Below are 26,399 nucleotides of genomic sequence, written 5' to 3' on the forward strand. Positions count from 1 at the left end.
GCTGTGTCAGGTCCCCGGGGAGGAGAGGACTCAAATGGCCTCTCTTGCTTCCCTCCCTTCGCTCCAAGCATCACGCTGTCTCCTGAGATGTGTTTTCTCAGCCTCTCTGGCTTCTGCCACGAACCAGAGGCAGGTCCTTCACACGGCGCTTTCAGCCCGGCAGGGCACAGTGGACACGGGGCCCAGAGTGGACATCCGAGGACAGTGTAGTAACAGGAGTGCTCACCGAGCTGCCTGCGGAAATGGAGGACATGTGGATGGCACACCACATACTGCAAGGCCAAGTGGCCAGGGTGGGGTCCGGAGATGCAGCCACATCAGGAGGCTACCTGGCAAGAGCACAGAGACTCGGCCACCTGTGGCCGTGCAGGACAGGCCTGGGAGCCACGCCCTGCCCTGCCTGGCCTCCACCTGCAGAGCTCCCAGAAGCTGTCCCTCGGCCAGTCTGGACAGACGGCAGAGGGACAGAGATGGGCCCTTCACTCATCAGCCCAGGGGCACAGCGAGGGTGTGGAGGCTCCGCAGGACAAGCCGAACACAACCAGCACAGTCTCCCTGCTGACAGGGACAGAAACAATACTTGCGGCACAAGTGAAGCCCAAACCTCCCATGTAGCAGGTGCGGGCCACAGCTGGGAGGGTGCGGGCTCTGGCCCAGGAGGGCGCGGTGTGTCAGCAGTCTAAGCCAAAGTGCGCGTTCACAGGGGGCTCCACAGCCTGTCCCCAAGCCCCGTACCTTTCTCTGGGAGCTGGTTCCCGGTGAGGCAGCCCCTGAAGGTCTGAGAAGGTGGCAGGCTCGATACAACCCCTCCTCCTGCACGCCCGGGCCTCTGGTCTCTGCTCCGCGTCTCCCCTCCTGAGGCTCTGCCTGGACTGAAGCCTGGCAATCAGCGGTCTGCACGGCAGAGCTGCGCTATTTAATCAGACCTTTGATTAACTTTTTCTTCTATTTTGGTTACCATCAAAGCAGGAGAGCGTGGTGGAGATGGAACACTAGCGCACTGGGTTAAGCCACTAATTAGATTGCCTCAGTGCTCGGCTTTATTTTTAACACACATGTGAGGCAGGCGTGTGCATCCTAAACCAGGAAGACTACAAGAATAAATTAATCTCAACATGATCCTGGGCCTGAAGGTCACCAGAGTCCCCCAACAAAATCCATAATCAATTAAGTCCGAGTGTTCACTGAGGAGTAAGGAAGCTTTCTGGTGAGTTTGTTCTCCACACCCTGAGAAAGGGCATAAAACTGAGGGATTTTCGGGGAGAGACTCTGGGAAAGCAGATACATTTGTTTTAAATGGCTCCTTATCTGGGAAGCGGGCGCCCCAAAACCTGTCCACCTCTGTCCACACTGTACTCTTCCTCTGAGGCTCACCTGGGAAGTCAGCCTCTCTGGTCACCACCTCCCCTCAGCCCAGGCAGGGCTGGGGCTCTGGAAGCAGCTGTCCTCTCCTGCCAGCCAGCAGGCTACCATGCTGTGTAAGTGTCCACATCTCTCTGGATGGAACTCCTTGGGGCAGGAGCACTGGCTTTTCCAGAACAGCTGATGGACATGCATGAGGATGGAGCCACAGTCTGTTCATCAGCAGGGAGCAGCTGCCCCATGACTGCCGAGGTCCAGAGCGAGGGCTCTGTTACAACAGTCACTTCTTCCTAGGAGCCTTAGCTTGGGTCTTCTCGTCTAAGGAATAACAGTGACATCACAACACCGCCTGGAGCTCAGCATTAGGGTGTTACACTGAGAGCCAGAATGTGCCCCAAAATGGATCCTGGGAGGCACTGGGCTCAGCAGCGGATTCACCCACTGACCCTGAATGCTTCACTCGCTGCAAGCAGGGGTGCTGGGTGGGGCGTGACCTGGAAGGTGAAGCCTGATCTGCAGGTCCCCCTCCTGCTCTGCTTCCTGGCTACCCTGAGGTGAGCAGCTGTGCTCTACCAGGCCCTTCCAGCCCCGGAGCCAGGTGACTGAATCCTCCACAAGCCATGGGCCAAAGTAAGCCCTTCCTCCTTTCAGTTGTGGGCGCAGGTTGTGTGCTGGGGACGCAAAAGTGGCCAAGACCTGGTGCCTCCGTGTCCACAAAGCCCTCTGTCGCTGTGCATCTACCAGCACCGCCAGAGCTCCGCTGGTTCAGGGTTCTGGGTTGGATAAAAGCAAGGGATTATGCTGTGTAGGAGTAAGGGGGAAGTGGGCTGGGAGACGGTTCTTTCGGGGTCAGGTCAGAGCTGTCGTATAAACGGTTCACAGAAGCACATCCTGAAACCACTGGGAATGCAGAGCCCTTGAGGTCCCCAAGGTGAACAGCACATTCCAGGCCCCATGCAGCCCATGGGCAGGGCAGTGGCTTGGCGCAATGACATGGGCACTGGCCTCCCTGACCCCAGCACCAAGTGCCAGTCCACCCAGGGTCACGAATGGGGCACCCGGCCAGGGCCAAAGAGCATCCCATCAGAGGGGGGTTGAAGGAACCTGCGGCCCCACGTGGCCTCTGAGAGCGTGCTGGAGAGGTGGCAGCTCGTGGTGGAGCGATACCCTACCATGCTCTGCATCACTATAAATGTGCCAAAGGGTTTGTGTAATTAAAAAGATCATACAAATGAAAGCCAGGCTCATCTTAATGGACAGACTATTATCCTTGCAATGGTTGTTAATTCTAAGCAGCATGGTTGAAGCTTTAATTAGCAGAAATGCAACTGTGCCCAAGATTACTACCTACTGCACTTACATAAAGGAGCACAAGCAGCCCAGGTTTTCAGGGTGTCCTGAAAAGCAGGGGTGGGGGGAAGATGCTTGCAAAGGGAAATTCACCTTTCTAAAGCCGGCAGTTCCATGGTGGGTGCCCAACAGCATTTCTACAAAGCACTGCAAGGGATTTCAGGGTGTCTGATGCTGGGATCCCATGAAAACGGCCCAGGAAACATGACCAGGGTGGTGACGGCACAGGGATGACAGACACTGACGTCCCAGTGGCGATGCGCCGTCCCCAACCATAGATACACAAGGGACAGACGGGCAGAGGCTGCTCTGGGCAGGAAGTGACCCCTGCTGCTCCCTGGAGATGCTGATTTTCAGAGAGCATGTGAGCCCAGAGACGAGGACAGCAGAATGCCCTGTGTGGCCCATCGGATGCCAGTGCTGTGGTAGGAGCATGAATCTGCCTGTTGTGTTTAAGCCCCCACAGTGGGCCCCAGAGCTGGGCACTGTCACCCAGTTTCCCAAGTCTGGGGAATGAGGACGGGTCGCCCCTGACCCCAGCGTCCAACCTCCAGCCCCAGAGTCTGAAATGAGCGTTGCCCTTCCCTTCCCTCCTTCCAGCTGCAGATCCGCACTTCAGGGTCACTGCAGGCTCAGAACTCATCTCTCCCTTCCACCCGGACAAAGCTTTATTTCTGGGAAGCAGGTTTTCGGGCAGTGAGGTACATAGGGCTTAGCGTGTGCGTCCCTGGCTCCTAAACCTCTCTGGCCTTCACTTCTGTCATCTCTAAAAGAGGGGCGACAGCAGCAGACCCCTGGTTCCCAGCGAGTCACTGTTTTGTACTCTGCAAGCTTTCTCCCATCACACTGGAAATATTTATGGCTCAAAATAGATTTCTTACCCGTATCAACATTTTCCTGTGAATTACAAATCACCTTGACACATTTTTAAGATTAAAAAAAGAAGCCATCATAGCTGCCCACTGTTTGAAAAGTCCTCCACCTTTCTTGTGGTGGTGGTCGTCTTGGCAACTAGCCTGCAAGTTCAGAACATGAGGGAGGAGGGCGGAGCAGGGGCGGGGCCAGGAGAGGAAGACAGGAAATGGATTCCACATCCAGCCCTGCGCCCTGCCAAGTTCCCCCAAAGAGAGACAGCAAAGTGCCATGCACTGCCAGAGGCTGGGAAGTAACAGGCTCCCGGTGAGGGCTCAGCACAGGAAGCAGGCTCGGGTGGGCTTGAAATGCTTCCAACACCCACTCTGGACTCTGGTCACCAAGGGCAAGCAGCCAGACCTCTTGGTCCCTCCGCCTTTTTACCTGTCAGCTGGAGACACAGCACACCCTCCACAGGCGAGAGCCTTCAGGGGCTCCACATGGGCACTGGCGACTGTCTGTGACAGTATCTTTACTAGCAACATTTACACCAGCAGCAGGACAAGACTCCTGTGTGTGACACGGACCCCTGCATTTGTGGGTGCCCATCTGTGCACAGGGAGGCTCGGTCTACTTCATCTGAGGGATTTAAATGAGCAGGAATGGGACCAAGCATGGTCCAGTGCAGAGGAGCACAGGGGAGGGGCAGGGTCCGCATGAAGACGAGGAGGCTCTTGTCCTCCAGGGCCTGGGGCTGGTGGGGCCCACTGCCCATTCCTGGGCAGTGAGTCCCCGAGAGATGCAGCAGCAGCCAGTGGTGGCAGCGGGGATCCGCTCCTGGGTTCTGAGTGGCACCGGCAGTCGCTGGCTCAGTGCTGCTGCTGCGGGCTGGAGGGTCTGCCTCCGAGATGGCCCTGCACGTGCTGCCTGGGTGCTGCCTGTTCGCAGGAGGCTGCAGGGGCATCTGTGGGACTCGCTGGCAGCCTCACAGGAGAGGTCCTGCAGAGCAAGCAGAGCGGGCATATCTGCCGTCACCTGATCCTGGGCAACATGGCCTCCTTTCCATGAGGTCTTCTGGCCGTGCATGCAGTTCACGAACTTCCATGCAGTGCGGGAAGGGGATCGACAAGGCACAGGCACTGCACGGGGCTACAGGGTGACCGTCAGGGTTAGATCTAGAACGCTCCACAAAAGTCCCAGTGCTCAAGGTGGGGCTTTGGACAGTAACTGGATGATGAGGGTCTACTGATGAGCTGAGAGCTACATGTGCTGACAGGAAGTGGGCCTGATGGAGACAGGCAGTCACTGGGGGTGAACTGGGTGACCCGGAAGTGTGTGTTCTTGTCCCTGGCTCCACCTTCTCTCTCTTGCTTCCTGGCTATCATGAGGTGAGCAGCTCTTCTGCCAGCCCTTCCGCCATGATGCTCCTCCATTGGTGCCAGCCAACTATTGACTGAATCCCTTGAACTGTGAGCCACATTAAACCTTTCCTCCTTTAAGGTGTCAGGTATTGTGTCTCAGCAACAAGATAGCTGACTATTACAGGGCCCATCATGGAAACAGCTATCCCTCCGCAATTAAGGAATGTTGGGGCTGCAGTGTGGTGAGTTTCCAGTGTGTGTCTAGCAGCATGCTAGCAGAAGGAAAATGACAAGGGAATGTTAAGAAAGGAGGCAGAATAAATCAGGGAAATGTCTAGAAAAAGAATGATAGAAGAAGTATTAGCATCAACAAGGCCCAGAGATAGAGTGGACCCTGGACTTACAAACTCAATTTATTTCTGAGGGCTGGTTATGACTCAAGTTGGTCAGTGGAGGCTCAGCCTCCTCTACACAGCCTTCAAAGCATCTCTCCTGTAGGCAGAGAGATCTCAGTGTCCTTAGAGAGACATCGGCCCAGGATTTCTCAATGAACCCCACATAGGAAAGGATGTTGTCATGCTCCTTCCAGAACTCTTGAAGGCTTATATCTGTATCTGAGACCATCTGGAAGCCCAGGTGGCCGGCACTCGGGTCATAACTCAAGACTTGTTCGTAAGTTTAAACTAAAATTCTGGTTGTGACCCAAGTTGTTGTATGTCAGGCCGGTTGTAACTCGAGGGTCCACTGTATAAATGAAGAACTCGTGTGTGTGTGAAGTACCATGTAATGACAGACTTCCTGGTGAAGCTTGGAGTTGGAAATGACAGAGAAGAGCACGGAAAGTCAGGCAAGGGCTGAGGGCGGGTGATGCTGAAGAGAACCAGGCAGTACCCTAGAGCCAGCAGTAAATCAAAGGAGTTTTCATTAGCAAAGAGCCATGACCGCACACGTTTCAGAAGGTACTCTTACGGAGGAAAGACTAGCAGGCACTCAGAGGGTGGAAGCCAGCAGCAGGCACAGGCTCCACAGTCACAGCAGAGGGGTGAATCCCAGGGCCGGGGTGGGGCCCTGCAGCCTGTGTTTTTAACTAGTACCCTGGTGACTCAAACTACAGTCTAAGAAATATGCAGCAAGAGGACACGGACAACAGCATTTCTCCAGCTGTGGTTGGCTGAGTCCTTTACACTGGATTAACAACCACCTCACTCTTCAGAAAGGATCCCCAAACAGGCACAAGCCAAGCGTCACGCCACACCTCCCACCGTGGGCAGGGCAGGGAGAGGGGCCTGATGTAAGGGCAGGAGTTCCTTAGCTAGCTCTGTTTATTATAGGTAATTTATGGCTGCGAGGCCAGAAGGGTTTCCCACTGTGCACTTCTGAAACTTACTGATCCCGTTCCAACACAAAGAGCTCCAGGTCAGCTATGCTGGCACCCATGGTCATCAGCACCAACAGGAGAGCTGGTCGTGAGGCTCATGTCTTCCTACCTCAGCAACTTGGAAGGGAACTTTGCGAGAGCCTTAAAGCTGGCCTCTTCTGGTGACAGCAGTCACCACAAAGCCTCAACAAACTCAGTATACGACCTAGCCCATGTAAGATCTGCTGGCTTCCGCCCAAAATGCCCATTGTTCAAAAACCCACTGAGAACCTACCTTCCAAAACGGAAGTCATTTTACAAGCACAGAGTAGCGTCCATCCAGGGGAACGTGCTCTGGGATCTATAAACACATAGCTCCTCCTCTCGGTGGCAGAAAGCCTCTTCCTCTCTTCGCCTGGCAAGAGGTGTCCTCATCTTGGCATGGCTGCTCCTGAGGGATTGGTCACTGGAGCATGCTCAGTCGCCTGACACAACCCAGTGCTCTGGGTTATCAAAGGGAGCATCTCAAAAGAGCTGGGAGCTCTGATCTGCGAACTGGGTGGCTACATAGGTTTAATTTCCTGGAATCCAGCTGTCTTCTCACCTAATAATTTTTCAATGCATTGAGGAGAAAAATGCATCAGCTCCCGCATAGCCTGGACTTAATATTTTTAGAAGTTGCAATTCTTCTTATTACAGAGCATGGTATTTATTTGTGGATGTGTACTTCTCAGTGTGGGACACAAACAGCACTCAGCGATAGCTTTGTGAATGTGAAACAGTGCAGCTACACAAACAATGCTTCCACATGGGGACATGCGCTGAGCACTCCTCACTCATGCATCCAACAAACACACGAGCATGTGCCAGAGGGAGGGAGGCCACTGGGGAGATGAGGGGCGTCCCATAAAGCGTTGTCGCGGTGTCAGAGACAGCGCTTTATCTTGGGGGGGCGGTGTGCGGGCCCAGGATGGTGAAGATCTTGGTGGCTCTGGTGATGTGGTGTGGGCTCTAAATTAGAGGGTGCAGTGTCCCCCGGCATGGGTGGTGACCTATGCATGTATCAGCAGCCTTGTGTGTACGTGTCTATGTGTAAGGACGTCAACCGTGACCTGGGGCCATGGAGGGCCTGGAAGGAGAAAGCTCATTTTGTCGGCCCTTGGACTTTACTCAGCCTCTTATGTGTGTAGGTGTATACACATGTGTGTGCCTCTTGCATACAGCATGTATGTTTAGAGTACATTCCACTCCTCCTGAGAGTACTAAGCATGGAGACCATCATTCTCCAAAGAAATGCAGGAAAAAGCCGAGACTTTGTTTCCTATTACCATAAACTTACTCTACTGCACACATTTGTAATGGACCAATAAATTATCACAGCTATCCCAATGGTTTGGTATTAGAATCTCATTGCACCGAAGGTGCAGCATTAGGAGAAAAAGGTCTCAAAAGGCTTGCGGAGCCAGGTGTGGCAACAATGCCAACAAAGGAGCCGAGCAGGGCCGCTGCACTGGCTCACAGGGCCCTGAACCAGCACAGAGCCCGGGCCCAAGAGCGGACTCCAGAGCCCCGGCGCAAGCTCCGGGGTCCTGGACGTGCCAGAAGGCAGCTTAACAGGAAGCACGCAGCTCTTTCTCAGGTCACCTGCAGCTCACACTCGTGCCCCGCCCTCCCTTCCCACTCTGCCACCGCTGCCTCAGACCCTGCAAAGGTTGCAGCAGGGCAGCAACTAAGGAGGCGCCAGGCTGTGCCGCACTGATGAGGCGCAGTGCCTCAGCTCCGGGCTCTGCAGCACTTTGCGGTGATGCCCTCGCCGGTGCCCCTCTGTTCCTGCTCACAGGTCTACCTGGAGGTGAAGCACTCCAGACACAGGCAGGTAGGAGGAGGACCGGCAGGTAGGGTGGACCAGAAGCGCTACTTAATCAGTTTCTGATTGGTTTAAAATCATTTCTTTTACAAAACCTGGAAGGCAAAGTGCAAGATTCCACATCACCCAGCGCCTGGCACCCTGCAGCGGAGACGAACCCCTTCACTGGCCGCCCTCAAAGACAGCACCTTCACTGGGCTCTTGTAAGACATCCAGCAGACATAACCAAAGGCCTCATTGTACTTTCAAATCTTCTACCCTTGACCTTGAAGCCTCCCTTCAGTCTACTTAGACATCAGCAGCACTGACATTCACCCTCGGCAACAGGCGCTTACCATTTACAGGCTGGTTGTCAAGGAAACCAGATGTGGCAGGAAGAGTGTAAATGTCCCGATTTAAAATTTCTGAAATCTGAGGATGCAGAAGGCAAAAGAATGTCCACCTGACACAGCACTAGGAAGGACGGTACAGGAGCAAGACCATCCTGTTTCCCTTCACTTCCTCTTGGGGACGTGGCTACTGATCGGAGGGATTCCTGTTGCTCCAAACACTGTAAAAATCACCTAATTCTGAAAGTGACCTTTATGTTATGTTACTGTGTCTGCCACATTCTGTACTAGACACTAAGGAAAGAAGAGCAATTGGGCACATTCCTGTTGCTTAGGAGATCATAGTTAAAAGGGAGAGGATATTGTTATTCTATTTATGGTAACAATAACATCACATTTGTAGAATACTTGCTATGTAGCAGATACTATAGTAAAGCTATTTACAAATATTATCTTCTCATTCCTACAATAACACTAAAAAGTAGATGGCAAGAAAATCACACACTTATAAAGAATTACAGGAGCTGGGATTAACAATTAGATTTGCCTCATTCCAAGAATCTTAATCCTCTGGAAATGGATTTAAATGACATATCCAAGTGATGATTAGGTAGTAAAAGCCGCATGTCAATTCTTACTAAACTTCTTGGGACAGAGTAAGTAACTGATAGGAAATGGGAAATAGAATCAGAACAGATGAAGATAACTACAGAGATTGCATTTTAGCAAAAATAAACCTTCTCAATATTAGAAAAGGGTCACAGCCCTTCCCAGCACACCCTCTTCCCCATCCCCATAGGGCTGCAAGTGACAATTCTGTTAAAAAGCACATGTCAAAATAAAAAGTGAAAGGGAAGCCTGGAGAATGGAAGCCCAGACACAGAGGGAGGACTGGAGGACCCTCAGCCTCCTTCCTTTCACTCCCTTCCTGATGGCCGTGCCAGGTGTCTGCACCAGCGGTCAGCAACTGACCAGCGCTGTGGCTGGCCCAGGGCAGGGGCCTCGGGGGTCACTTCTGCTCCGGACACGGGTGAAGACACTGGGATCCCATGCAGTGCTGGGCGGGGCTGCACTGAGGTTTGTCTTGGCTTGATGACCACAGTTGCGCTGATGTATGAGCAAGGGTGATCCCTGGCACGTTCCTCGGATGTTATTCCATGTGGCTAACACCTACCAAGCGGTTCTCCTGTGCACTCAACACGGAGCTCCACCAAGCCGAGGAAATAAACTCAAAGGGGAAAGCAAGGCCCAAGTGCGTACCTTCGGCTCCTTTTTTGCTGCTGCTTGCAAAACCCTCACCACGGTCCACATCATACTTTACAGGTCCTCCAGGGATATTCCAGCACCTATATCTGGAGGAGGATGGAGGGTGAAACAAGCAGTGGCCTTGGCTGGGTGTGGTCAACTCCCTTCTCTGAATCTCAGGCTCTGGTTCTGAACTAGAGACCGAGCCACCAGCTGGGTCTGCCAGAGAGGAAATGGCACATTGGGCGGAGAAGTACCAAGCACAGGGTGCCGAGGAATCAGCACTCAGCGCTGTGGGTCAACTCTGAGCCTCAGTGGGAGTGTGTGATCGTGTGACAAGCCCAGGCCCCTGGCACGGCTGCCAGTCCCCGATGGTGGCTGCTATGGAGGGCAGGGCTTCGGTACTGTGGGTATGCAATGCCAGGCAGGAGCAGCTCTGCGACACCAGTGTGCTCAGTAATGACACCACAGTAATAATAACAGGGGAGAGGCGCCTCGGCAGCACCATTATGCCTGTGAATAAGATGTTGATCACTGCTTGCTATTTTCTCTTCAAACATATTATTTAGCCAGTAGTGAGCAGATTTAAGCCCCACTGGGGTTCTTGAATTCAGCCTGGCTGAGTGGTTAAATCCAATGAAAATATCTTAGTTGGATGAGTTTTTAGCCAAGGGAGTTGAGTATACAAAAGGACATCTATTGGGTCGGCATGGGAAGATGTCCATCTGTGAAATCTGATCATCGGGACAATGCCATCACCGACAGCGGTGAGAATACACATGCAGCGCAGCCGCCTACAGTGCAGTTTCCCATCCATCATTTCATTTGATTCTCGGCACAGTCCTGCGAATTAAGCAGGTGAGAGAATCATGTCTCCTTCTTATACACAGGAAAGTAAGACTTAAAAAAATCATAGTCCAAAATTGCACAGCCAGTGAGAGTTAAAAGTTACCCCTCTGACCTTCAGGAAAACCCCGGTTTAGGGGCAAGGGCCTTCTGCCACCAGCACCCCTTCAAGCTTTGGCTTTCTCATGGGAAACAAATAGGAACTACAGGCTTCGAAGCATTGTCCATAGTTCTCAAGCAAAGAAATCCACATTTTGATACCTACGTGGGCCTCTTTCCCAAACTGAGCTGGTGCCATGGTTCAACGATTCTGTTGTCTCTACAGAAAATAATCCTGGCTTGCTTCTCGTGCCTCCACTAGAGAACAAAAAAAGCCTCGGTGCTCTGTGTCCCCAGTGGGGTAAGATTTATAAAGTGTGTCACCTGGGATGTCGCCATAGAGGCTACAGGGATGTGTCCTGTGCCACCAACATCTAACCTTCCATATGCATAGGAGCAGAAACATGTAAATCAGTTTTCTGGTCTCTGATTTTAATGGCCTGAGTGTTCCTCTGTGTCACCTTCAAAGCCAGTCCAGCCGGTAGACTCATCCTTAATGTCGTGAGGTTGTAGGCAGAGGAGACTTTGCCTCCTGGGGACTTCTGAGAATGCGTGGAAACTTCTTAGTTGTCACAACCTGGGGCGGGGGACTCGGTGGAGGCCAGGAAGCTGCTCGACCTCTCAGACAGGATGGCTCTCACATGGCCGTGGGCCCAAACATCGCAGTGCTAGGGCTGTGGCACCCTGCTCACAAGTCCTGCATGTGAAGACTTGAACTGGGACGTGTGATGCAATGCGTGTGACGAGTGAGCAGTGTCCTGACTGGATCCTGGCATGAGGGTGTAAGCTTGGCGTCCACTTTAACCTACTGAAAAACACCGAGTGATCCAGAGGTAAAGGAGTGGCCATGAAGGAGGCCAGAGGCAGGGTCCGATGTCCTCAGCATCTTTACTTAAATGCTGAAGAGTGGAAACCTTATAGCCCTCCAAATAAGAGACCTGCATGAGGTGACACATGAAAGAACAGGGAGTATGAAAAGGAAGAGCATCTACTCAGTGGTTCCGGCTGGAGGGATGCGCTGGCCCAGGGCCTCTCCAAGGACACTCATGGCACACTCACACGCACTTCACACTCACCCAGGCGCGCACGCCCCGGTGCTAGACGTGGATGCTGCCCGGCGTTCCCCTCACCGCCACCACCTCGGTGCAGCCCCGATATCTGAGCCCCACATGGGAGCGTCCCTAGGTCCGGAGCACTCAAGCAGGTGGGCTCCATGGGCTGCAGGACCTGGCTGTGGGCGGCACAGGTGTGCACGTGAACCATTACTTAGGGGAAAAGAAAACACAGGAAGCACAAGCCCTCTCCACGCTGGGCAGCTCCGGCCACGCGCGCCATGCTACCTGTGGACCATCTCCTCCCCTTCCTCCTTCCTTCTGTCCTCTCCCCAGTTGCCCCCATTTCCCTACAGTCACATGCGCACGGGCTGGTTCTGGAGTTCCAGGAGACCACACTGAAGCAGGTCAGCTGTTACCCATGGCCCCCAGGTGTCCCTGCAGGGATGGAGGGAGGGAGTCTACGTGGGGGCTTTTATCAGAAACACCTCAGCGCCTTCTCTCTGGGAAGCAGCACAGGACAGTGGTACCTCTGGGAAAATGGGCCCATTTTATTCTTTCTTGCTTTCCAACCTGTCCACTAGTATGCCTGTCCTCGTCTTTGATTCCTTCACTGGGTCACCAACCTGAGATCTGCAGGGTCAGTTTGGAGCTGCTTCCTGTTGCAGCAACAAGTCGGCATTGTGTTGCAGTTATTCAATAAATAAGATAACAAGAACTGAACAACACTCACCCATGTGGCTCCCTCTGCTGCACAGGTCAGGGCTGTTGAGCTGAGACTGAGGCCTGCACCCTGGAGAGGGAGAGTGCAAGGCCAGCCAGGTCCTCACTGCTGCCGTACCCTGCTCACTTTGGCCAGCATCGCCTGGGAGACGCCTGGGGCTCCCCGAGCAGCTCTGCATACAGCAGGCATTCCACGTGTGGCTTATGTGTGGCTTATTAGTGGCTTATGCCAACTAAGACGTGTGCAAACTGACTACACATACACAGAGCCTTGAAGACTAATCCGATTTTCTTGCTATGGGCATCCTGAGTAGCCCTGGGTGGGGGTTTTATTGACTTGGTTTATTAGTTTCCTCAACTACCAAAAAGGGGCACCCTTCATAAATGAGAAAGAGAGCAGGAAGCGCATCTGCTGGTAGAGAAAGTGCAGTGACGGATATTAAGTTTTACAGGTAGGCTCAGCAGGTAATGGGCAGGCGAAGGCAGCTTGCTAGGAAAAGGCGTTCTGTCCTCTGGGCAACTGAAGTCTGTCCTTAGTCCACATAGCCAGGCAGCACGCCCTGCGCCTTCACCGCCTCCCTGCAAACCTGCCTCGTCAAGGGTCATGATGCTCCTGGCACCGTACCCGCCCTTGCTTCCCAGCCTCCCTTCCGGAACCCACCATCGCTCCCTAAATCTGCTCCAAGCCCCACTTCTTCTGTGAAGTCAGCTCGGCTTCCCAGCTGGGAACTGGAACTGGTTGGAACTGCAGTTTCCAAGCCCACGAGTTTCACTGAACGCCTGGAGATGACACTAGCTTTTCCACCCGGATATGGGAAGAGTGTGCAGTCAGCAGAACCTTTGCTACTGACGGATCCTGCCCTGCCACAGACCTCACAGCTGTGAGCTCAGCTGCCTACCAGAGCTGGCATCAGACTCGCCAGGCCTCCTGGGCTCCCTGTGCTACCGAGACACAGAACTCCAGCTGCCATCCCTCCGCCTTGATCTGGGAGGCGCTGGGGCTCCTCACAGACATCTACAGGCCTTGTCAGGTCCCAAACAGGTACACCAAATGCCAACAGAAGCTCGAATGTTACGGGTGAGAAAGGGAAAGCAGGAGGACAGCAAAATTCCATACACTATGCTCCCTGCTTCCTAAAGTAGGAATTTTCTTCTGACAGCAAAGGAAATGTGAGTCTCTGGGCTGCCTCCCCCCAGTCACAATGCCAAGCCCTTCCTGGACACAGGGGAAACACAGACACAGACAGAGACCGTCACCTCCTGAGTCTTGCACACAGACGGAAAGGTCGTGGAGAACACATCGGGAGAACGAGAGAGTGGGGCTGGGGATCACACGAGTCAGGCTCCAGTCTCCCACTGCACGGGCAAGAGGTGGCTGCTGGATTTACTGTCACCACCTGTGATCATGAGGCCATCAACAAGATCCTCAGACCTGACCAACGGGAAGGAAGGTTTGTTAAAAGAGAAAAACAAATACATTGCTTAAGCTGCTTTTACTTGCTTGGATTATCTCCTTGTATGCTTTTTACTTGCAGGCAAAAGCAATCTAACCTGTATGACGCCACCATGTGAAAGGTGAGGAAACCATGTTGTTAATGCAGGAAGGGGACAATGTGGCTTCACAAAGAGTGGGGAGTCTTCTGTGACGTCTCCCAACTGTGATTCCTTAGGTGCCTATAAAGATGCCTCCAATAGGATGTGGATTAGTGCACTGATGAGTCTATAGGTAAATGTGATGCAGGGAGGTGGACCCTGGTTGGAGGGGGTAGGTCACAAGGACATGGCCTGGAAGGGTCTATCTCTCTCCTTCTCCCTTGACCTCTCTCTGCTTCCTGTCAACCTTGCCATGGACTGTTTCTTCTCTGCCATGCCACTCTGCCTTGGAGCCAGCTGACTATGGACTGTTACCTTTACAGACTGTGAGACAATTTCCTCTTCATACTGCGGGTGTCAGGCATTATGTCTCAGCAGTGAGAAAGTAAGACAAGATATAAGTAAAATGGATGGCTCTTAGAGGAACACAGAGCTCAAAGTTGTGTGTGGGTGCCCTTCTGATTGAGGGCCTTTTCTGATTGGATTTTTTTCCTCAAGCCCCTCCCAGAAGTGCAGCAGCCCAGATGGCTGTGGCTCAACCCCTCTGTCTGTGTGTGGACCTCAACTCTACACCCACAGAGGAGAACAATAAGTCTTGGGCCCCTCAGCTAGCCCTTCATTTTCCTTTCCTCCCTGTGTTCTTTTCAGCATCTAAGGAAGAATAAGCTGCAAGATACAGGACATCCCGCTCAGCACGCCCAGTGAATCTGAGGTGTTTATACCTACAGGGTTAAGCTGGTTTCTAAAAATAACTTTCACTGATTGTGCAGTCTATGCCAATCATCGTCTTAGGCTTAGTTTCTGGAAAGGGGATAAGGTCAGTTGGAGATTTCCTAGGCATGCAGTAAGTATAAGTAACAATTTCATGAAGGTTACAGTAGGGTACATCTCTTCAAGCCCTTGGTACATGATAACAATGTGATGATTTTTATAGTCATCAGCCGCAGATAAACATGTGGTGATTTTATAGTGTTAGTCATCCGGGCTTTGCCCTGTCTTTTTTAAAAGTTTATTTTATTAGTACATGTTTGTAATTCATGCAGTTTACAATCATCTTTGGGGAGTGGTGACACGTACATAATACAGCTTTTTCTTAATCCCTTCCTTTTCCCTCCCTTCCTCCCTCCTCTGTGGCTCCCCAGTCACCTTCTCCTACGTGTTGATACTGTTTGTCTTAGTACAAGTTCTGGCTTATAATGTTTACGTCGCTTTGGTTATTAGGTGCCTGTACTTGGCATATCTTTATTCCTCTCACTTCCCCTTCCCCTCCCCATTCTCCCTCTCCTTATGCCCTTGGACTACTTCCCCACTGGATGAGATCTGTCCCCTTGACCCTTCTATCCATTTTTTATCATATTCTTTATTTGTGCTTTGCCTCACTCAAATGAGGGATACTATATGGTATTCAAGCTTGTGTGTCTCATTTATTTCAGTCAACATTTCAGATACATGCATTTTTCTACAAATGCGTCAAATTCATCTCTCTTTGTACCTGAGTAGTATTCTGTTATAATGGACACTACATTTTCATTATCCACTCATCTGTTGATGGGACACAGGCCGCTTCCAGGGTTTGGCTATTACGGATTGTGCTGCTAGAAACACTGGTATGCAAGTACTGCTGCAGCATGATGACTTTAGCTCTGTGGGAAAGAGACCGAGCAGGGCTGCTGGGTTGTATGGGATTTCTAATTCAGACCTTTGAGGAATCTTCATACTGACCCCCATAATGCCTGTGCTAGCTTGCATTTCCACCAACAATGTAGGAGAGATGAAAAGCATATTTTTAAAAACTATGCTACTGTAAGAATTTTATAAAATGTAAACAAAGGGAAACAGGAACTCGAGAATGCCTCCGCCCAGAGGTAACGTGAGACACTGCCGGGCCCTCTTCTTCCAACATGGCTCTGCAGCAACGTGGACGCCTCTGGGTTCTAGGGGGAAGGCGCTCCGCGTCTTTTTTCAACTTAGAATTGTGACCTAAGTGCTATCAATTCAAGCAACATCCAGCCTGGTTATCAAGTCAATGAAAATCTCCTTTGAATAACCCCGATGAGCTGCCAGCACTCCAGTGACGGCGGGCTGTTGACGCCCCCCGCAGGCCTGTCTGATGTTCCCAGCCACACACAACAGACGCACCAACTCCGCCTGATTCCTCAGGACCAAGGGACAAACTGCCTACTTTACAGGGATGTTGACGGACGCTGACCAAAAAAAGAGCTATTTTGATGTTCACTTCAAACAGACATATTCATGTGTATGGATTCGAATGTGTGCTTGAGAGTAATGGGCAATGAAAAATTTTATTCTTTTCCATTTAGATACAAAACAACTTATTTTCCTATTTTTTGAATATTTAGTGATGTTATATTGCTATACATACATACCATTTACCATTTGCATTTCTTTTGTGAATTCCTTTATTCTTATCATATACTCATATTTTCTTTGGTCAATTTTTCTTCTTTAGTTGAGAGTGCTTTTTATATATTATATCCTGTATCTGTTTCAAGTATAATTCTCTCAGTTTATCATTTGGCATATAATTTTGTTTCAGTTGCTTATTCTGAACTTTGATTTTTTCCATTCCAATTAATCAAATCTACTATAAAGTTTTCTTCTTCTAAGATTTTTTTCCATTTCTCTTGGGCATATACAATGGCCCTTGGTTCCTGAACATAATTTGTTCTATGATTCTAGAAAAGACAGCCATGGTCATAATGCAGACTTTGTCAACAAAATCAAAATCTTGTCAAATGCTTCTGTTTTTGAGCCAAACTTTTTTTTTATTCACAAACAAAAGCATTCGTGAACCGACGTGCAACTGTATAAGCTTTCATAGCCTCAGCCCAAAAGTGTTCTATTTTTCTTTTACGTTTTTAACATTTATATTCTTAAACACAAGTCTTGACTCAATACGAAACTGATTTATTTCTCTGGCAATCTGCTATCTGATTTTTTCCCAAAAGCGCAGCCTTCGCAAAACTGCCTTCTGTGAAGTCAGCTGGCCGTGCACCACAGCGGGGACTGCGTCCGCAGCAGGGCTGACACAGAGCCAGGACACCAAGCACCCGCCCTCCTCGCAGGCTCACAGCACATCAGAGAACTGCTCCGGACTCTTCCTGCGAGACTTCCAGAGTCCTCCCAGGGCTGCTTCCTCCCGTTCCTTAGTCAGGCACCAGCTGGCTCAGGCTAACAGCAGGAAGGGAGGAGCTGGCTCGGGGTGAGTGTCCCTGTGGACTCCACATGGCAGCGGGCGGGTCGGATGCAGAAGTGACAGCCACGACTAAGGTCCTCAACAGACAAGCACGCAAAGACATACAGAGTAAAGCACAGGGGTCAGAACACCCACAGCAGAGAGCCTGTGCATGGACAGACAGGGTAAGAGCGGTTTCCTTGAGATCTAAAGCAGCCCTGAAGGACAGATGGGGAGGGAGGGAGGCAGGAAAACTGTTTCAGGTGACCCGCGGATGAGATAACCCAAAAAACCCTCTTTGAAAAGCTAAAATATAACTGAGTGCTCCCATGTGTGTTCATGCGTGTGTGCCTTCATGCCTGTGAGTGTATGTGGAAAATAAGTCAGCATGAAGCAAAACTGTAAAACTTAAAAGCACGTCCAAGTGGGGAGGTGCGATTCTAAGCCCTTCCTGAGGCCGAGCTCTGTGGTCCCACTGCTGAGTCAGGAGAGCAGGAGGGGCTCCTGACGGAGGCAGAGCGAGGGCGCTGCACAGGGCCGGCTCTCTAGACCCGGGAGAGGGATGGAGTCCTGAGGCAGCAGGGAAGAGCCTGGCAACAGCAACACTGGAGGCCAGGCGGATGCCTGGGGATCAGGACCCAGGGCTGGACACAGCTCGGTGTGTTTGGCCTGAGCTCCAGCCTCCCGGCAGTTTAATGCCAGGTGATCAGGACCAGTGGCACCTTGGGAGTGACCGCGCCATGCCTTCCCGAGCCAGCGTGGGCTGCTGGGTGGGGCTCTGCTGGAGAAAGGAGAAAGCCCAGAGCTGGGTTCCTATTTCCAGTGCTTCAGGGGCCAACATGTCTTTATTTCCGGGATCCTCCCCTGCAAAACAGTGGCATCACAGCACCACTTTCAAAGAGTTGCTGCAGAATGACAGAAGATAACCACACTAAATGCTTTGTACTGTATCAGGTATATGCTAAGTGCCAAGAATATGTTGGTCATTAATTTATTAGCATTTTTCCATGCACAATGATGTCTCAGTGGTCGAGCTTAATGCATTCCAAATTCGTGTTGGAACACTGAAAAGCTTGAGAACTGCACATATTTTTCCTATAAGAAATAATGGAAAACCAAATAATTGGTTCTGAGGCCCAACAGTTACACTTATAAATTCATTTTTCCAGGACTTTAACAAGTTTCGCAGTGATTTCTTTCTTTAACTCTATCGTGGTTCCCACAGTTTTCCTCTTAGCTTTACTGCTGGTATCATAACTTTCCATGGAGCCAGGGTTACAACACTTTATGCAAATAAAGTGGCAAAAAAAGAACACGAGGAGGAAGTGCCCAGTGCGGAATGTCCTAACCCGCCGACGCTAGCGCTGTGTGTCTGGGCCAGCGCAGTGCTCGCACTGAGGCGTCTCCACTCTGCTCGCGGTGAGACGCGACCTGTGACTCACTCTTGGCCCCTACAGGCCTTCTCAAGTCGGAGTTTTGGTTCAACTGCTGAGCAAAGTTGTGAACAACGAGCAGGCTTTTTTCGAACTTTGCTGTTTGAGTGGTGGGAAATTCGAGATCTGAGCTGGCTGACAATCAAGGTGTCCTTATATATTTTATACACCATGGTGTCCGTTATTTTGCTTATTAGTATTTTCTCCATTATTGATCATTAAATTCATAGGCATCTTGGCAGATTCTTATATACGGCACTGGCTTTGAAAATTAATGTTTCCACTTTCCTGGTTTTTATTTTCCTTACTTTATGAACTTCTGCTATGAACTCTGTCTCTCTTCAGGCCACAACCTTATTTCTATTTCAGTTTACTGCGTGGAATGAATGTGAGATTCACTTATCATCGTCTTTGTTTCTGAATAATGAAAGAATTGAAGCCAGTTAAAATATCTCCAGTGAGAGCTTTGGGCTCATCACATAAACTTCAATGTGTAATGGACCCCTTTTGATGGCGGCAAATTAGGCAACAATTTAGTTTTTACTTCCTTTTGGATTAAATAAACATTTAGGAAAATGCTTTACTAACTCCTAAGTTCCAAGAACTGTGAACTTCCCATTCCAAAGTGATTCTGAGAGCAGTTTCACTGCACCGTGTTTCTGTGCCAGGCCCACACAATTTTATGGTTTAGAATTTAGTGAGGCATTTTCCTGTGTCCTAGTATGTTATCACTTTTGTGATGTTTTTCATGAACAATTGCAAATCTATTTTTATTCTGTTGGATGGATGTGAAGTTTACTCTTCACTGATATCAATTATATTTTTAAAATTGTTTTTAAGAATACGGCATGTTTTTATATATACCACACACAAGATATTGTATACTCTCCCCCAATGGGCCTTAACATTTCTGTCAGGTTTTGCTTTACACATTTGAAACTTTTTACCTGAGAGATAGGTGTATGGAACAAAGGCTACCATTAGCTCTTCCCGTTGTGGTAGTTCAGCTTAACCGGGTCAACTGCATTGGCTTGGGAGTTGCCCAGGAGAACAGTAAAGGACCCTAGGGCTGTGACTGAGTGGTCGTGGAGGTGTGGCCTAGGGCCGGCCCCTCACCCCTCCTCCCTGGAGCTCTTCCCCTGCTGTTCCCTACCTGCTCCCCCACACCTTTCCACCATGTTTCTGCCTTGGGACCACGGACTGAACCCCTAAATTACGACCCAAATTACAGTTTCCCATATGTTGTGGATGTTGGCTATTGTGCATGCACAATGGGAAAACCAATTAATAGACTGATATGGATATCTAAACTTACAGTACCATTTCTCTTTCTCCATTGTCTATTTCCTATTCCATACAGGCTTTGTTTCATTTGCAACCATCTCCAATAATTTAGTGCTAATTCTATTTGTAACTTCACCAGGCCAAAGTGCTCTCTCTTTTGCAGTGATCTGATCCCACCCAGTACAATGTACTTCTCTCCCTACTTTTGATTGGCCCACACTTGGTCTGCAGAGTGTATTTCTTTTCCTACCTTTACTAAGTATGAAACTTTGCTACTTTTTGCACTTGTTCTGTCCAATTCTTTGTTCAAGGTAAGAAGAGCCTAGAAAGACTTTCTAGAAGGAGGCCTCAGTACTCCAGGACCCAGAAACATATTTTGGTAAAGCCTGGAAGAAGGTAAGGGCCTGTGGGCAGAGTTTTGTTTCTCCCCCTCTCTGAAATCTATGGACTCAAGCCAAGGACTGCTCTGGTTTTTTTGTTCCCCCCTCTCTCCCATAGGAAAGCTCCAATCCCCTTCTTGTCCCTTCTCTCCCAGGGTGGGTGTTCATCTGTTGAGGGCAGATGTTAGCTATCACGGAGAGGCAGGGAGTGAGAGGGTGGTAAAAATTAATGGCAGCTAGGAAACTCAAGAAGTTTTTGTGTGGCTCTGGGAACAGTTTCTAGTGTGGGACAGAGCGGGGGAAGCGCAGGGCCTCTGTGTTTTTCCCAGCTGATAAGGGAGGCCCACAGGTCTACCTCAAGTTTCTCTCCTCTTTTCTTTCTTCTTTTCTCCCGTTTAGGGTCACTCATTGCAGGTATGAGTCAGATAAGAGCTGCCAGAGAGCATGCTATTAACTCATTCACAGAACAGACTATTCAGGCTCCATGTGCATGACCTAAAGTGTAGTATGGTTTGGCTTTTTTTGTCCTCACCTTTTTGCTTTCCCTGATACTTTGTTTAGATTTCTCACTCCTCTGTTGGCCTGCTCATGTTCAAAGTTTCATCTGTTCTTGATTCCTAGATGGCCTTTAATCTGGGTTTCCTCGGTGAGTTGCTTTCATAGGGCCTTGTTTCATCCCAGTCCACCTTTCTGCCATGTTTGATGGCCATTTTGCTTTTGTCCTATTAGTTAGCCACATGAATCCACCATGTTTATTGGCCATTTTCTGTTTACTAAGCCTCTGTTTTTAGGAAACTTAGGGACTCATCCCTGCTTCTCTTCTGAATCAGGTTAGATCCCCTGCTTGTGTCTTCTAACAGAAATTTGGGTAATTTAGACACATTACAGGCCTGAGGGCCTGAGGAAAACAAAGGGAACTGCAAGTAAAGGTCAACTTAAGTGGCTGTAAGTAAGTATGCAAGGTAGAGCTATCCTTGTACTTAGGACTTTTTCTCTTAAATGCTAAAAAGAGATTTCTATGTCTACTACCTTAAACATAGTACAAAAGCTTTTACTATTGGGATAGATATAAGGGATATTGTGTCTCAGGTGGCTAAAAGATTTTCACTTGGCTAAGGAAGCCCCTGGGAGGGCTCCACCCTGACCTCTTAGGAGTTTCTAATGGGAAGGTGGGAGGCACGCCACCCTTCTCTCTCAGTGGCCAGTGGGACCCAGGACACGCCAGGGGAAACCCCCAACAGCTTCCAGTGACCGCACCATTAGTATGAGCTAGGAAATGGTGAGAGCTGGGTACAGAATGGCAGTCCAAGCTATAATACTACTCTTCAGCTAGATCTGTTCTGCAAAAGGCAAGCAAAGCAATGTAAAACCCCTCATGTTCAGGCTTTTATGGCTCTTCATCTCTGAAAAGGCCCAAGAATTACAGTACTCAATGAAGCCTCCGATGAAAAGGAAATTGGTATCATTGGTAGTCATGTCCTCAGATGCCCACCTGTCTCTCGGAGGAATATAGGTCTCTCTCATCTTTTCAATAAAAATAACCATACTGGGAGGTCTCCTTGGCCTCCTCCTTAAATCCTCAGCCCAGCATATACTCAGCAACTGCATCAGAGGCTAGTGCCCCAGAGAGACCCACTACTTTCAAAAGATCTTGATAGATTTCTGGTGGGTTTCAGACTTTGATCTTTGCTTCTGACCGAGCATGGTGAGATGTCCAATTTGTCTTGGCCCCTTGCTGTACCCTAGACCCATATAACCCGGTTGGTGGACACAACTTACTCTGTGTTCAACAATCAGGTCTACATGAGGATAAAGGGAGAAGGGCTAAGCAAAAGGACAGACCAAACTTACGGCTGTCTCAATTAGCAATGCTTTAAGCATACAAGTCATACAAGTGAAAACTCAGGGCCAATCAAGGCCTGCAAGAAAACTGGACGGGGCACACACCTGTGCCGAGCCACGGCCAGAGCTCTGCTGTGTCAGACTTATGGTCAGTGTGCCTGACTCATGGCACTGGAGCACTGACTGTCTGTCCCTGCTACAAGAGAGGGGCCAGGCTAACCACAGCCCTCATCTCCTGCTCTGGATACAAAGACTGAAGGGGTCCAGAGCAACCTACAACACCCCATCCATGGACATCTCTGTGGCTACAAAAACCTGGGTGACTTTGCACATCATGAGTAAGCAAACTCCATTCCTTATGGACTCTGTGTTAACTCCCTTCTCTGGAAAATGCTCGAGATCCATAGCCATAGTTAGGGTGCAGGGGAGCCCTGGTCGGAGTTTATTTACACCTGCTTTGACATGTCACTCCAAAGGTCAAAGGTTCTTCCGTGAGTTTTTCACTGCCCTGCCATGTCCTGATCCTTACTAGGAGATTCACCAGTAAGCTGAAGACAGTTTATCTTCCCAGCCAGGTCACTGTCATTCATGGCAAGGGGCACCAAAGGGCCACGTCTATGGTCTCTCTGGAAAATCAAACACTGAAGAGGGGAGAAGAAGGGTGCCTTGTAGCCCCGCAGGATCCTAGCCTTATTCCCCATTCCCAAGGAGCCATTCAAACTGGTCCTTCCTCAAGGGACGCGGTGGTAAACTGTAAAAACTATGAAAGGGAAATGGTCAAATTTTCACAGGACTAGGACCAACAGCTGAAAGGACCCTGGTTAGCAGGACAGACTCCATACTGCTGCTTGACCCACCTGCCTGCCCTTTAGAGGAACTCAGAAGGAGGAAGCTTAGCAACCTCCTCCCCTTAGAGAGTCTCTTAGAAACAGCAATTAATCAACTATTGTTTCACAAATGCTCCAACAGCAGGACGTTCCGCTTCTGTACCTTTTGCTTGCTTTACCAGTTCTATCCCATAGGGGGGCCTAGAAACTGCTGGGCTCAAAGGTGTACAAAACATGTTTGTCAACCCCCAGTCGGGGCTGGAGTCCGATGCTCGGCTCGGGTCCCAGCCGGTAATAAACTCCTGTGTGGATTTAATATCAGTCTCTGGTTGGTTCTCTCTCACTGGGTGCAACACAGCGACCACTCAACAGGTCTACAAAGCTTGACCACTCTGGCTGCAAGCTCAGGACACCTCTCTGTTAGAACCTGTGCAGGTGAGAGGGACACACCTGGGAGGACTGGCAGGTAGAGGCTGCCTAATTGATGGGGGAGCTGTGTGAGTTTGTCAGGAGAGTGACTTCACTAACAGGCTGGGCATGTGGAGCCCAAATACAAGAAGCAGGAGGCCAGATTCCACGCTTCCTGTGGAGGAGGAAGTAAGGCCCAGGAATGGCAGGTGAAGTACCAAGAGCTAGAGAGGTACAGCCCCAGCAAGATTACCCACTTTATGGATCTAATGAAAAAGGGAAGTCTCAATGTAAGCCTGCCTAGACCCAGGTGACTACGAAACCTTTACAAACCGTGAGCCAAAATAAACCTTTTCCCCTTTAACCTGTGGGTGTCAAGTGTTTTGTCCTAGCAATGAGAAAGTAACTAAGACGGAAAAAGGTCAATCACTAGGTCCTAAGTTACGGTTTTACAGGAGTAACAGCTGGTGGCATGGATTGTGCAGCACAGGGACTACAGATAACAACAGTTGCTGGCATATCCAAGAACACTGAAGAAAGGATTTTGAATGTTTTTGCCATAAAATAGATACCTGGATAGATAGATATGGGTTGAAACCAGTTATGGAATGGATGCATGCTCTGAAACATCACACGGTACCTTGTTAACATGGACCATTTGTATATTTTATGCAGCAGTAAAAAGTAAGTTTAATTTAAATAAAAAATAAAAGACTAAATAATGCTAACATACCACATTGAAGTAGTATTTTCCAATATATAAAATTAAAAAGGATATTAAATTTTGCTATATTTGTTTCACTTTTCTTTTTAAAATGGGGGCACAAAAAGTTAAAGTCAACAGCTGATGTGCCATTATACGTTACAGACAGCACCGGTGGAGGGTTCAAGGTTCCCACACTTGGCAATAGCTGGCCTTCAGGTGCAGTTACCAGATACTAGGTTTCTAGGGAGGACGATGACAGGGTAGGCGGGGAAAAGAGAAGATTTAAGAGGTTAATCACAGCCTTTTTTTTTTTTTTGGTACTGGGGATCAAACTTGGGACCTTGCGCTTGTGAGGCAGGCGCCAGAACCACTGAGCTAAATCCCGGCCCATTCACAGCCATTTTTAAATACAGATGCTCACTGACTTATGATGGGAATATGACTTAGACATTCCATTGCAAGTAGAAAATATAGTCTAAGTATTGTATGTATTTAATGCATCTAACTTCCTGAAAGTCACAGCTAAGGACATAGCACACTACAGAGTGTATGGCTTACATGTAAAATTCCTCCCTTAAGTCTCACATCATTAGACATGGGACTTGTGGGAGGTGAACAGATCATGGGGACATTATACCCATCAATGGATTAATCTATCAAGTAGTTCAAAGATGAACGTGCTACTAGGAGGTGGGGCTTGGTCGAAGGAGGTAGAACACCGGAGGTGTGACCTGGAAGGGTGTGTTCTTGTCCTGGCTCTTTCCTTTTCTTTGCTCTTTTGCTTCCTGAGCACCATCAGTTGAGCAGATTTCCTCTACCATGTATTTTCTGCTTTTAAGTCAGCTGCCCATGGACTGAACCCACTACTGAGCGATCCAGTTTCAGGTGTCAGGTATTTTGTCCAAGTGATGAGAAAACACCTAATACACAAAACTGGTGCCAGGAGTTGGTTCACTGTGGTGGCTGTACCTGCCAATGTGGCTCTGAAGCCTTTGGAACTGGTTTGCAAGAAGAGTTTGGAAATTTGGACAAGTAGGGTGTATACAACCTAGAAGGCTATAAGCTGAGCTTAACAGATAATTCTGATTGGTGCTCAGAGTGGAACATTGATAGGAACACAGACAATAAAGACGAGGCTCGTGAGCTTTTAGATGGAAATGAGGACATTATTGGTAAGTGAACTAGGGGCATTCATGTTACATTTTGGCAAAGAATGTGTCAACATTTTACACATGTCCTAAGACTTACTATAAGACTGAATTTAACGGTGGTGGACAAATTGATTTGGAGGAGGAAATGCCTAATGTTGAGATTGTAGCATGGGTACTGCTGGTGCATTTAGCTAGAACTACAGTGAGAATCAGGAGCAAAAAAAAAAAAAGAGGTGAATGATTTGAAAAACTTGCAGTTTTCCTAAAAAGTAAATACTAATAGTATGAATACAACATTTTGGGACCAAAGGGGATGTTGTTGCTGAATAGATTAGCACCATTAAAAATTAGGTAGGTCATTTGCACTGAGATAGGAAGGTATCTTAGGAATTGGCTACACTGCACACATGCAAGGTTCAAGGACGTAAAAGGATTAATTGCTTTAAAAGGCTGCTTTAAGATGAAAGATGCAGGGTGTCCTGATCACTCAGGGCCACTGAGGGAAGTGTATCCCCAAGGTCATCCATGCAGACACTCAGAGGCTGATGTAGCCATGTTCCAAGGGGGTCTGGCTTCTGCTTGAGTTGGCAGCAGACTTTAGTGTCCCTAATGTGGTGCTGGTTTTTCAAGCATGCACAATGTAAGAATTATGAGATCACAGATGTTTCCACTAGATTTCAGTGAAAGGCCAGGGGACCAGGCAATGTGGGCTGACAGGGTCATATTCCCTGCCCAAAGTCCAAAAGAGTGTGACAACATGAAGTTATAAAACTGAAACCAAAGCTGCAATGGAGACCCCAGGAATTTGGTGATGCCAGGAACATGGAATGTCTTCTGAGGAAGCAAGGAAGAAAGCAGACCCTAGCCCAAAAAACGCCAATGGGCAAGGTGAGAAGGGCAGGGCTGCTCAAGCTCTTAGGACTTCAAATGCCAACATCACATGGTCCAGCTGGGAGATGTGGAGCTACAGGTTTGTCCTGGTGGTTTCTGATCTTACATCGGTCCAATTTCTTTCTATTCTCCTATATCTCCCTTTTGGAACAAGAATATTTAGCTTGTGCCTTTGTATGTTGGAAGTCTTTAACTGTGTTCTTAATTTGTACAGGGCTCACAGCTAAGAGCTTCCCTTGAGTCTC

The 26,399-nt window shown here is 49.3% G+C and overlaps 1 protein-coding gene across 6 annotated transcripts in view; it reads right to left on the bottom strand.

Moving 5' to 3' along the window:
* Large1 (LARGE xylosyl- and glucuronyltransferase 1) overlaps positions 1 to 26,399 on the bottom strand; it is a 334,576-nt gene that overhangs the window by 132,859 nt on the left and 175,318 nt on the right. The window contains exon 1 of one of the 6 annotated variants that reach the window (XM_087192777.1): positions 736 to 927. The exons of the other annotated variants lie outside the window; for them this stretch is intronic. The gene's annotated coding sequence lies outside the window, so the exon portion shown is untranslated. Of the gene's footprint in view, positions 1 to 735; positions 928 to 26,399 lie in introns of those variants that run through there. 6 annotated transcript variants of the gene reach the window in all.

This window comes from Heterocephalus glaber, unplaced genomic scaffold (genome assembly GCF_053883595.1).
Source record: "Heterocephalus glaber isolate CG9 unplaced genomic scaffold, H.glaber_assembly_v1.0 deba00001572, whole genome shotgun sequence".
Classification (NCBI taxonomy): Eukaryota; Metazoa; Chordata; class Mammalia; order Rodentia; family Bathyergidae; genus Heterocephalus; species Heterocephalus glaber.